Genomic DNA, 13768 nt, shown 5'->3' on the forward strand with positions numbered 1-13768 from the left:
ACCACAAATCTCCTCCACAGTGCTTTAAGGCTGGGGACACACACTGATCTTCAAACAGCTGTGCCAGACAAAGATAATATAATTCCCAGATGGTCAATGCATCCAGGCAGCTGGAGGTTAGCACCTCAACACTATTGCTGGAAGAAGGGATGATGGAAACTGCCTCCCTAATCAATTGCATAAATTTAAGGGCAGGTTAGTTTAAAAAGTCAATGCAAGTGGCTTGAGCTGACCCAGCTGACCTTGTATTGGATTGATGAGGGCAGACTCATGAAACTCTATTGCCAGTGGTGCTCTGACAGCAATGACAAGCAGCTAGGAAGCAGTACAGTCTTTAATCAACAAAACTTGCTCCAGAAGACAACTTTCTCAAGACTAACTAAAAGTTTATTTTATACATACTTTCCCTAATTAGCAAAGTTCTGACAAGGTCACTTCCTTGCAACTGTTTGAGCATATTCTTAAGACAAATACTCACTTCAACAGAGAAGACAGGATTTGGTACAATTACCATTTGTTCCTACCATCTCAAATACTGGTATTCCCCCCCTACTTGAGATGGTAAAATAAGTAAATCAAGTCAGGTATACTGACAAAAATCAGAAAAGGCAGTGTGAAAAAGGTTAAGTAAGCAAATCTCCAAATTAATGTCACTCAAGAAACGAGATGGTCCAAAGTTGATTAAAATCAAGCAAGAGAACACTCCAGTAAGCATAGTATTGATAGAAACAGACTAATCAGCATAGCCATTTTATTTCTTTCTGTGCAGAATATGAAGCTTTTCATAAAGCCTACTATAAACTCACATTTTCAACAAATTAATCACAAATTAAGAATACCATACACTTGTGTTAGAAAAACTGCAACTCTTCAAACAGCAAAGAAGCATAGGAAATTTGTTAGAGAGTAAAAGTTGCCCATGTTTTTGCTGACTGTTCCTTAAATAAATTCAGTTCCTCATTTTGCAGTTTAGGCCATATGTAGTTGCAAATAGATATCATTTCCACCTATGATCAGCAAAAGGCCTGTTTATAACCATTAGTTTATTAAAACTCTATGCAGAGGAAAAACAAAAAAAAAGGGAAGCAGGAAAACAAGAAGTAGACAAGCCAGGCATTCAAAAGAATGCGTCAAAGAAAACTGGACTTCATGTTCGTTTGACCAAAACCTGAGCACTGTATACAAGAAAAAAAAAATCCAAAAAAACCTAAAAGACAGAAATAGTGCCAGTAGATAAGTGAAATGTAGTTATGCTTAAGTTAGAATTGGTTTTTTTCACCTGAACTTTATTCTTTCTTCTTAAGAAAGATAAATACACTTACCAACTAGATACATCTTACTCATTTCTCAGCTGCATGTAAAAAAGATTTCTATGTGTAACATAACCTTTATAATTTTCTTAGTAACTCAAAAAAGAATCAACAAATCTGTTATAATTTAAATTCATATTACTGTTACTTTAAAAAGTCAACAACTGTTAAGTCTTCATAAAATTGTTTACATTGAAAACGACCTTTAAGATCATTGAGTCCAACCTTTTAACCATGAACCTCATGACTTTAAAGCCATAAGAATAACACTAATGACTAATTTCTTACTGTACCACACTTTTTAATTTCTTCTTTAAAAAATGAAATGTAGAGTACTTTGAAACATAACTCCATTCAAAAGTGATAAAATACATCAAAACCCTTCTCCCTATATCATGTAAGTTCTGCTACTGACCTTAATAAAACCAATTTGTTTTGAGGTTATTTTTCCACTCTTTTCTTCTTCCAAAAGAGAACTCTAGAAATTGCCATACTGTGATACTTATTTGAAATAAAATACTATAAAGGCACAATTTCTAGTAAACCCCTTACAACAGTCTCTGTGCACATGCCTATACAATATATTTCTTGGAAAACTAAACCACGTAAACAGGGTCTTACATCTTAACTTACACCTCAAAAATGCCTATGGTTTTACCCTCAAAATATTCAGTGTATCATTGTTACCTAAACATATCTTGCTATATTATTGGGGTCTAAAATATCCTCAACACCTGCTCAGTTTTTTAAGTGTACCTATGAAGTTTCTTCAGTTTCAGGAATTCTAAGAACCCAGATGTAACCCGAAGAGATCCATTTAAAAACTGACATTTTGCTTATCAATGAACTCCAGTTAAAGAAGAGGCGGGTATAATTTTCTGTTAAATTTAACATATCCTTTAATACTTGAAAAATATTCTTCTACATTTCCTAGCCTAGAAGACTTTTTTACTCAACTATCAAGAAAATTTTAAACATTAATTTTTAAGACATGAAAAGAAGTCTTTCACAGAGTTGGATGAAATTTCTCTCTCTGGTCTTTTGTTTCAGATTCATGTATATTTAACTTTATACTACTAGCATTTTTGTCACAGGTGTCTTTGTTTAGGAGGGAAAAAAAATTACTGAACCCTAATTATTTAGTGAAAAGATTTGGCTATCAAGAGAACCTTAATTCCTGCTGTATAAAATACAACTCTATGAAAGAACCAGAGTTCCCAAGATTTATGCATGAAGAAAGAAGGGCATTTTTACAAGAGTATGTAGTGACAGGACGAGGGGAAATGGCTTCAAACTGAAATAAGGTAGATTTAGATTATGTATTTTGATGAAATTCTTCACTATGAGGGTGGTGAGGCACTGGAACAGGTTGCCCAGAGAAGCTGTGGATGCCTCATCCTTTGAAGTGTTCAAGGTCGGGCTGAATGGGGCTTTGAGCAACCTGGTCTAGTGGAAGGTGTCCCTGCTCATGGCAGGGGGGTGGAACTAGATGATTTTAAAGTATCCTTCCAACGCAGGTCATTCTATGATTCTATGAAGTGCAATTTCATCAGATCCCCAGGAGACATGGCCTTTTCTTGGCTTTTCATTTTCTAGCTTTACATCTGAACTGTAATTTCAGTGTAAACATAATGTTGACCCTCTTCACAGTCTATCCATCTACATGCCAAATGTAGTTTTCTTTCAAGTCTATGGATCTTGGATTAGACTCTACCTATATTACAAGGTCTAGCCTAACAGAGTAATGGTTTCTTCTTTCAAAGAGCAAAATCAGTTTATAACATATGCCATTTTATGAAAGATCATGTGTCTGTTATGATATTGAAACTTAACTTACATGCAAAACACATAGTCCAAACAAATGTCAGAGGCTTATTTATGTTTTAAACAAAAAAATACAATCAAGAAAGTACTTATTTCTACCAAGCAGATCTCTCACTATTCTTACACTTACACAATGAGACTGGATGCATTAATCAAGATGAAGCATAAGCACCATCTTTGTCACAAAGCTGTACCACATGGGGAACCATCCACTGCACTTAGGGAAAACAATCAAATACCACTGCTGTCAGCTATCACGAAGAGTACATTCAATGTGGAGAAAATACAGCTGTGCTCCATCACACTTCTATTCTGCATGACTTTCCTGAACAAGCAAAAGAGCAGGTACCAAAAGACCAGATATCTAAGAGCTTCAGAACTAACAACACAGCCTCATGTGTACTTACAGCTCAGACTAGAGGACACATGAACAATCAGAACGTACAGTATTTTTGACTTATGGCACCCAACCAGACCATGACCCATACCCCCAAGTTTTCTTCCAGTCAAAACTCCAAGAATCCGGTGCCATATGCCTTGCAAAGCCATGATGCACAAAGTGTTCAGAGACAGTTTAGATATAAGAAGAATATATGAGAAACAAGGTTTCTTCTTATTCTGTTACTGAATTACACAGCTGGGCAGCTAAGTCAGAGGCAATGGTCACCACAGCATCATTTGCAAACTCCTTTCTGCAGCACAGAAATCCCATTGTCACAGCCTTATCTCTGTTCACTGCACATACATCTAGGATGGGTGACATTAGCAAACTCTTGAAGAGCAACTTACCCAGCCTGGACCTTGATCTCATGTGTCCCCATGAGCTGCCAAAAGATGCTAAAAGCCAGAAAAGGGTTTACACCATCCATGCATCCTCATAACATTTATATTTGGCATCCTCCAAAATTCACATGACAATTAATATGAAATTCATATGAAAAAGAACACACTGATCATCTTCTAGAGAAGAATAGGGAGGTGAAAAGAGGATGCAATTCTTTCTGAAGACCATCAGAAAGATTTCCCATTCTCATTAGGGAAATCAGACCTCATAGTATGAAATTAGTGCTCCAAATTATTGGGAAAAATATGCAATTATAAGATAAGAAAAACTTTTTTTGTCTGCAAAAACATTCAGAAGAATCATCACTGGAAGGAAGTAACAAGACAAAGCTGGATTCCATTAAGCCTTTTTGTTAAATCAGCCACTCATTTCCTTACGTATTTGTTGGACTGGCAACTTTTTAGCAGCAAGTACACAATAAAACTGGGCATTTTTCCCATTAAACTGATCAGAGAACAGCATGCAAAAATTCAACAAGTATTGATGAACATCAGTACTATTTGCTCTAATACATTACAATTAATAGACATTATAAACAGAACATAACACTACAGAAGCCCAACTAAAGATTGGTTAAAATATCTTTATACACTTGGAAGCAATGCTTTACAACTATGGCTCTTAGAAGTTTCTATTAAGTTTTATATGTTTCTATTAAGTTTATATTAAGTTTCTTTTTCTTCTCTTTTTTTTTTCTTATGAACTCTTACAGCATCTTCTCTAGCATTTTCGTGTTTAAAGAGCTTATTAATTAGTTACCACAAGATTCTACTTGATTCTACTTGACCAAGTACACCAAAATGCAGACAGTCAAGATATCTTAAGATGTGTGTGTGTGTATATATATATATCCACACATATTCACACTGTAAGTTACCAGGTAAGTTTAAAAAAAGCATATTTTTCTGAGTTACATACTCAGTACTAGAAAGCAAAAAATGTAAACCTTCAGCTGTTGGTGAGGCTGCTCCAAAAAATGCAGCTTTGTTATCTGTTGAACTATTACACTATTATCACAAGTAAAAATCAAACCTGTGCACTAATTGTGTAAACTAGGGAATGGGCTTGTTATGCATTATCATCTCCGTACATTAGAACCTCAATCATACTCAAACAAATTCACTAAAGTGTGGTTTTCAATCTGCTAACTATGCATTCCATAATAGCCTGTAATTATTAAAAACTGACAAGAAAGCTACGCCACCTGTGTTTATGTGAAGCCAGGTAATGAAAAAAACAACAACGCTGTCATCACCTCTCAATTCCTGATTGCATTATCAAAACTGTAGCCGAGTTTGGCATCTGGGTGTGACCTTGTTAACTGCTAGGGTAATTAAATTTATTCTATTGGGAAAAGGGATGATAAATTATTAGCAAGAAGATTTTGTTCACATTTTATTAAATTGGCCTGTCAAAGGGTCGGCCAAATTATCAAGGGCCTCATTTATTGGAGGCCAGCCATATTGCCACATCTGTTACAATTATTTATAATTTCAGCAGTTGAAAACCAACTGAGTTAGGCATCCGCCATGTAAAGTAATTTACAAATTATCTGATGAGGGAGTGTTTTAGCTTCTCCCTCATTTCTAGCCAGCAGAAAGCCGCGCTGTAATTACAGAACACGATTAGGTTCTTTAGGGAACTTATCTTGCACTCATAGCCATAGTAAGATGCAGCAAGAACATATGGAGGAGCTTGTGCTTCTACTCCCTGAAGCTCGTGACCCGCCTGCCGCTGAGCCCTTGAGTTGAATTTGAATGAGAGTGCCATGGCTAATGTTCTACACATGCACCATTTATGCCACAAAACAAATCGGATCACTGTTAATTATGAAGCAGCTATAATCAGGCCTTCACATCTGTGTAATGTGAAGCGCAGTAGGCTGTATTCCAATAATGTATGACTACCTTTGGGTCGCAAATTGCGAGCCATATTGCCTCAGTAGTAGTTACTGAATTCAAAGCAAGTCCTTTGATAAAAGCCCATCACAAAGATATTTTTATCCATTTTTTTTTAAACACAAGCCTTTCTTTATCAGCTATTGACCAGAACAGTTAAAGCATATGGCACAAGTTCATTAATGAACAGTAGCACACAGCACTCTAATTTAATGAAACCACTTGAGCTATAAAAATCAGATTTAGTTAATTCCCCCTTTCTCTTTTTTTTTCTTTTCTGCATTTAGCCTATACCCTGGACTCCAACATAATGTCATGGGTGATCTTGCTGTAAAATATAATTATTTCCTTGTACATTTATAAACAGATTTTATTTTTTAAGAGCCTGAGCATTTTGCAACAGAATGAGGGGATTGAGGGTGTGTGTGTGGATGAATGAAAATAAACTGAATATTGGAAAGAAATGTCCAAGTAGTTTCCTCTTCATAACCCAAAATTTAACCTCATAACAATTAATAGTCCATATGTCATTTCTATTTTAGAAATTATTGTCTGGAAGCTGTCTTCTAACAAAAAAATATTCTTCAATCAGTAAAAAATCTTTCTGTGAGAAAGCAGCTAAACAAGCAGCACCCAGATGGCAAACCAGCTATAGTTTAATTAATCCACTAAAAGCCATTCAGTTTTCAGTAAGGGTAATGTAATTTTGAATAACTGTAGGGAAAAAAAAAATCACTAAACGTTCTTAAGTTTTATTACAGCAGCATGAATAGTGCCACAATAGAGTAGTTAAAGTTGAGTTGCTCTTTGCATTATAAACCCACATTATCAGTATGGTGGTCCTTTTTGATTATTCTACATTGAAAATAGATATATGGAATGTTAAACTAAACTAAATGAAAATTAATCTATTCTTCAAAACAGCTCTTTTTTTTTTGTTTGTTTCTGTCTTTTTAACACTCTAGAACAGGATGTAGATTAGTTTTCAAAACTTATAGTATCTTCTTAAAGTACACTGCATTTCTTTCCTTTTTTAAAGTAATTTCAAAAGCTGCACAAACCACTATTCCTTATTTTATAGACAACACATGCCTGCATCCTGGCACACCTACAACATTGCAGGTGGAGTCCCAAATTGTCATAGTTAAACACACCCAGGTGTAACCAAAATTGCATTTTATGGTGATCAAGTGCTACTATACTGTGATCCTACCAGCAACAATGACTCCACAGACTGTTAGACAAGCTATAACTCTACACAGCTTTTCTGAGGACAAGTGCCACTGAGTACCCAGTCCTTTGTATGTGTCTATATTATCCCACAACTGTGCAGCTCAAATAAAAGACTATAGAAAAATAACAATATTGTATTTTCTCCTTTCCATTTTGTTTAAAAGACATGTATACAGGACATTGTTAAATGTAGTCTCATGACATGCTAGTATAAGAAAAAACATTTGGAAAGTAAGAAATTATTATTGCTGCTTTGACTAAGAAACAACCAGACATATACTTACACTAGTGTTTTTTTGTTTTTGTTTTTTTTTTTAAAGTGCTTAGCTGGAAGCTACCATAAATAATTTGCTATAAAAATAGCAAAAATTAAAATGACATCATTAATATTGAAGATCACACATGTTGTAAAGCTAAAGTTAAAATTATACTTATCTATGTATTTCAAATACTAGAAAATACTGGTTCTTTACTATTATATATTTAAACAGGGAACAAACTCAAGTTTACAAACTATAATCTATACCTCTCCTTATTATAAAGGTAATAATCACCAAATAACAGTTAGTTTCAATTAGGGGAATACAACCATTTGAAAAATGTTATTGGTATTTTCCATCATTAAAGACTAATTATTTACTTATATATAAAGTTATATACTCATATATAAAGTTTTGTCACGTAAATTGGTCAATTTCAGTTGCATATTTCTTTTTCTATTACTTCAAAGCCTGAGCCTTCAAGCAAACAGTGATAAAATCTTTTGCTTTCCTCACTGTGCTGCAGTTACACAGCTCTAATGACCACTCGCATTTCATCCTGTCCTGTACAAATAACTTTATACTACAGTATTTGTTAGTTGCTTTAAACAAAATTACATTTTGACATCTTTGTGATGATTTTAAGTTATTTTTTAATTAGTTCAGTATTTCTAAAAACAGAAAGATATTTCTGTCAAGTTTTGATCCATAGAGGTGCAAGCTTGAGAAACTTTGACTAAAAATAAATTAAATAAGTTTTCTAACAGTAAAGCCAAAATAATTTTAACATATAAAGCATTTTGTTAGGAATTAGTTTCAGTAACTGAAATTATCATAAAATTATAAAATGAAATTTACAGCACCACACTTTGAACAGGATATCTTCCTCTTTTTATGCTGCATCATTAACAAGAAACAGAAAATTAAGCCTCAAACATAGACTTTAAATATTCACAGTATGTTGGACTAAATCTAGAACTACTAAAACAAACTATAATTACCCTGTCCAGCTAAGTTTTTTTACCATTTATATTTCAGTCAAAATCAGTATTTTAAAGACTCGCTACTATAGAAGCCTAATAAACTGAAATCACTGACATACTAATGTTTAAGAGATAAAAGTAAGTTATACTCTGAAAACAAGACTTGATAGATTTTTGTGTGGCAATAATGGATGCAGGTTTTTTTGACATATTTTCTTTACATAGTTCACATATGAATATAAATTTTTATTTTAGTTACAAATCAGCTTTTTTTCCCTCTAATCTTCAATTACATCTACGTGTAGTTTCTATTTCATTGTTTTACTGGTGTTTTCTATTCGAACTACTTGTAAAAACTTCATAATGAGAAATAAGTGGAAGTAACTGTATTAGGTAGAACGCCCATACCTGTCAGATGTTACAGTTACAAATAAAAAAAAATTACATGTCTTTTAATTACTGTTCTTTGATCAAGTATCACCTCTTAATACTGTCTTTGATGTCTGCACATGTAAAAACTTAAGAGTTAAGGCAGAAATTACAGCTTCAGTTCAGAAAATATATTTAAATACTTACTATTCACATTGGTAATAGTTATGGTATACTAATTACATGACTAAAGGTATGGTATACATCTCAGACCTAAAAATGAACACCAATAATGAAAAAGAACCAAAACAATTACATGAGATGAAATTAATCAAGCCCCACAAGCTTATGTCTTGAAAATTATTTAATTTTTTTTTTTTTACTGTGTAGCCTGAGCATAGATCCAACTAAAATAACTTCCAAATTCAAAGGTGGCTAATCTCTGAGGAGAGATCAGGCATTTGAGAGCTGCTGAATGCATACATTCTAATATGTAAATAGAAATTTATTGTAAAGCAGACTCAAATTCTTTATGACACACATTAGCAGAACAGGCAAAATGAAATGAAGCAAAAGTTTGCCCTCACCAACAGAAGTGCCATGCTGACTAGATTAAGATTACAACATTTTAAAAAGGCATATTTTACCCTTATTGAAAAAGAGATATTCTTGCTAATAAAGCCAATAATATAAAACTCATTTTTGTCTGACTATGATGTAATCTCAACAGCGAATCCACTAAAAAGTTAGTGCTAATATATGCAGCACTGATGTATACTAGCTATTGAATGTCTGAAGAAGATACATCAGTGCTGTCAACAGACTGTTAGCATGTCACACTGGATGAACTTTCAGCAACTCATGAATCTGAACATGCTCAAGAAATCAGTATTTTATAGCAGAAATAAAATTGCATTTAAACCAACTTACTTTTTTAGGAAGGATTGTTTCATGGAATGGTAATAGGAAAACTTGTAGGTGCCTACATTGTTTTGGTGTCCTGTTAACTAAGCCTCACTTCCAAATCCATTGTTTTCTAATGTTGCAGTCAAGAGATAGCAGAGTAAGTTAGGAGGCTCCTCTTAATCATGTTTAACTTCAGAATTTCACAAATGAACAGAATTATGCTTATCTAACAGTTCAGAGAAGGAGTGATAGTAATCACCTTTCTTCCCCTGTAGAAACCTCAGCTGTGGAAACACACAATAACCATTACCTTTCTAAAATTTATACAAGATAGTGAAGTTGGTGATGGGAAATTTGTCTGTCATCAAAATGCAGCCAACAATGAGCATTATGATACATTCCGAAAAGGCATACTGTAGCCTTTCAACCAGAGCAGGACTGCATGTCAATAAAATTTGGGATACTTGTTATAGCAGAATGCAAGAATGTTAGTCAAGAGAAAACATTAAGCATGTTAAGCACATACTGCTTCAACATCTCTCAACAAACCTAGTAGCTATGTATCCTAATGAAAGACGTTTCCTTCCCTATGAGGCTGCTCAGTAACACTAATCATTTGTCCCACCACAGCCTGGTTTAAGATTAATTGACTGAAAAATGAAGCTTCATACACTACATTTAGCTTACTATATTACATTCATTATCACAAGTTGTCTACTTCTGCTTCCTACCTTATCTTCTACATTAAGATTGGTAAATAATCTGACTGAGCTCATGACAGGTCACATGAATGTTCAACTAATATATTTCTGCAAAATGTCCAACTGAACTTACATTCACTAACGAAAAAAGAAATTCTCTATGAAATATGGCAGGAAGCCAACAGAAGGTCATAGGAAAATAATTATTTGCACCCATGTTCACTACTAAGTGAACCATAACTGAATTTAGGACTGCTTCACATTTACATGCTAATTTACATGGAGTATACTGGTGAAAGCACTTGAAGTTCAGACACCACTGGAAGAAGACAGGGAATAAATCAACAATCAGTAACAATTCACCCATGCTGGATGCAATTAATTTAAAATATCCAAAGGAAATCAAGTATAAAGTTGAATCACTAATGTAGATTGTCGTTAACTTTTAAAATAATCTTACTTTTGACCTCAGAAATTTCTTGAAGTTCTTTAAAGAAGAAAAGAAAATTGATCCAAGTCAAATTTTCTACTTGGATTTGAAATGTATTTCATGAAAGCTCTATACCAGGAGCAACTAAAGAAATCCAGCTGCTGTATTTTCAAGGGAGAAAAAAATCTTACAGTTACAGAATTGCTTTAAATATAAGAAATAAGTAATAGCAATAAACGCTTAGTTTACTCAGTGGGAAAGAGTCACCTGTAGTGTCTCACATGTTCAAGAAACATAGGAAGACTTCCCACCACACCAGGTTGCTCAAGGCCTTATCCAACCTGGCTTTGAACACTGTCAGGTTTAGGGCATCCACAACCTCCCTGGGCAACCTGTTCCAGCGTTTCCACCCTCAAAGTAAAGAATTTCATCATAATATCTACCTTAAATTTCCCTTCTTTCAATTTGTACTCGTTACTCCCTGTCCTGTCACTACAGTTCCTGACAGAGTCCCTCTCTGGCTTCCCTCTAGATAATGGAAAGTTGCTGTGAGGTCTCCACACAACTTTCTCTTCTCCAGGCTGAACAGCCCCAACTTTCTCAATCTGTCCTTGTAGGGGAGATGCTACAATCCTCCTGTCAACGTCATGTTCCTTCTTGCTCCAACAGTTCCCTGTCTATGTTATGCTGGGGACATGAGAACTGTACACAGCACTCCAGATGGGGATCTCGCAAGAGCAGAGTAGATAGAGGGGGAGAATCTACTAAACTGTCACACAATATCCAGGTTTGGCAATACAGGTGTTGTATATGGAGGAAAGCATTATGAGATCACTTCACAAAGACAACTAAGGCCTCCTTAACTTCAGGAAAAATAATCCAGAGACATAATGAAAGCTTTTAAGATAAAAAAATCAAATCACATGACAAAATAAACTGTAAAGAACTCCTCAGAGCCATATAATATGATGAAAGTTCAATGATTTATTGAGAAATACAGCCTGAGAATTCAAAAACTATAATCCAAAGCTGCATGGAGACTAAGTTTATAATGTTTAAAAAAAATCACTAAAAAAAAATCACTTCTAAAAGAAAAATGCCTAAATTTCAAGACTCAGGAAGAGGTCTGGAATATAACAAGAGGTAAACACTTCACAATACTTAAAAGAATGTATTCTGTCATTTGTGAAACAAAATTGTTGCATCATTAGATTAAGTGGAACTTTAAAAATCATATAAATACATGTGGCAGTTTGAGCCACATTAGAAATCCAAAATCCAATTTCCAGGCTTCCCCCACCCCTTGCAACAATTTATCCCAACACCGAAGAGAAAACTTTCAGGCCAGAGGCTTCTATAGGGGGAAGGGGAAATATATACATTTATTTTACACAAATAAATACTATACAAATTAAAGGCAACTATATATATATATATTATTACACTTCTATCAGTCCTTTAAGCCCCTCCCTTTAACTTTAGTCCAGGAAAAGCCTTCCAAGGCTGATGTAATGCAGTCTGTCTCATGGGAGTGTTCGGGGCCCCTGAACACTCCCTTACCAACCTTCAGCTGTTTGCTGCAGTTTTTCCTTCGAAGTCAACAAAGACAAGCTTTGAGTCTGTCCTCTCATACCTCGTTTCGTAGACTGCTGTAGTGTAGTCAGTTTATCAACATCCTGGAATTTCATTCCTCCTCCGGGTTTTCGGCTGTCCTGCGTTTAAATCACTGTGAAGGACATCCTCCGGGCCTCTCTCCGGTCCATCTCTAATTTCGCCTGGGGGTTTCTCTTCCCCTGGCACTGAGCTGTATTTAGCCCATCCACTTTGGCTCTGCTCCAATGCTGAGCCTTAAAATCCACTCCCACTGAACAGTGAGAGGGAAAAACAGCACCTTTCTGCAGCCTGGCTGCAAAGGGGGGGGAAGAAGAGGGCCCGGCCACAAGGCCTACCTCTCTCTTCTCACTTACCAGTTGTTTTGTGAGTCACGTCCCTCACAAACATGCACTCATTCCAATGCTGTCTCTAACTCTGGCCTAGGCAGAGTTAGGGGGGCCGCAGGGCTCCCCTCCCCACCGCAGAGGGGAGGAAGAAGGAGCCCAGCCACCCCCTGGCCTTCTCCACCTACACGCAGCAGACACCAACAGAAAATATACCAACAGCTTCCAGTGCTGTGATATATGATTTTGAGCAGAAGTGAACAAGATGAGTGGTGACTGGCTCTCCAGGGAACACTGCCCTGGCACCCAATCACCTCTGAGCCCCTGACTCCCAGGGGGGCCATCTCAAACTATGACAGTACAGAATAAGAATCTTACAACAAATTAAGTTAGAATATTTATTCTGGAAAGACTATCAGAACAAATCCAGGTTTTTTGCTTTACAACAGGTTACTATTAACACAAATCTTGAGGAATTAAACACTATGGGGTTTTCTTAATATTCAACTTTCTTATTAATATAATCCTTGATTACAGATCTACTGTATCTCACCATGCTAAGCAAAGTTTTATATTTAACAAGCATTATTACCTTAATTATTTTCACTTCTCTACTTAATCAAGGGAAAGAGTGTTAGTAAAACTGAAACTCACATGTACACCTCACTGACATATCTATGGAAGAAACTAAGCAACGGTGTTTACAAAAACAATGTGGGTAGATAATTTCAAAGCCTTTCAAACTCTCTTCAAGTCATAAATTGGCCTTCAGAAAATGTCAGGAGTATACATGTAAGACCTGGTACACTTGTAAAGTTGGAGGCCTGTTAGATGGATGTATTTATGGTAATAGTTCCAAATGGCACACTAAAGCTTAGAAATTTTTAGACAAATGCTTCTCTCCACCATAAAACTTTCTTTAGATTCATGATCTCAAATTTATTTGCATGGTCAGGAAAAGTGTAACAAATCAGAAACAGTACATTTCATTTTGACAGAAGAAATTCAGATACTTCACAATTTTTTCAGTGAATTTGTTTTCAGTAACAGTAGCACTATGGTTTTATTTTTAT

At 35.2% G+C, this 13768-nt stretch overlaps 2 protein-coding genes across 13 annotated transcripts in view; one reads left to right on the forward strand and one right to left on the reverse strand.

The window, feature by feature from the left end:
* Positions 1–13768, forward strand: part of LOC127477273 (uncharacterized) — a 702414-nt gene that overhangs the window by 217278 nt on the left and 471368 nt on the right. The gene's annotated exons all lie outside the window — the stretch shown is intronic.
* Positions 1–13768, reverse strand: part of CNTLN (centlein) — a 263978-nt gene that overhangs the window by 110088 nt on the left and 140122 nt on the right. The gene's annotated exons all lie outside the window — the stretch shown is intronic.

Source organism: Manacus candei, unplaced genomic scaffold (assembly GCF_025592945.1).
Source record: "Manacus candei isolate 608988 ecotype Guabito, Panama unplaced genomic scaffold, ASM2559294v1 h1tg000051l, whole genome shotgun sequence".
NCBI classification, from domain to species: domain Eukaryota; kingdom Metazoa; phylum Chordata; class Aves; order Passeriformes; family Pipridae; genus Manacus; species Manacus candei.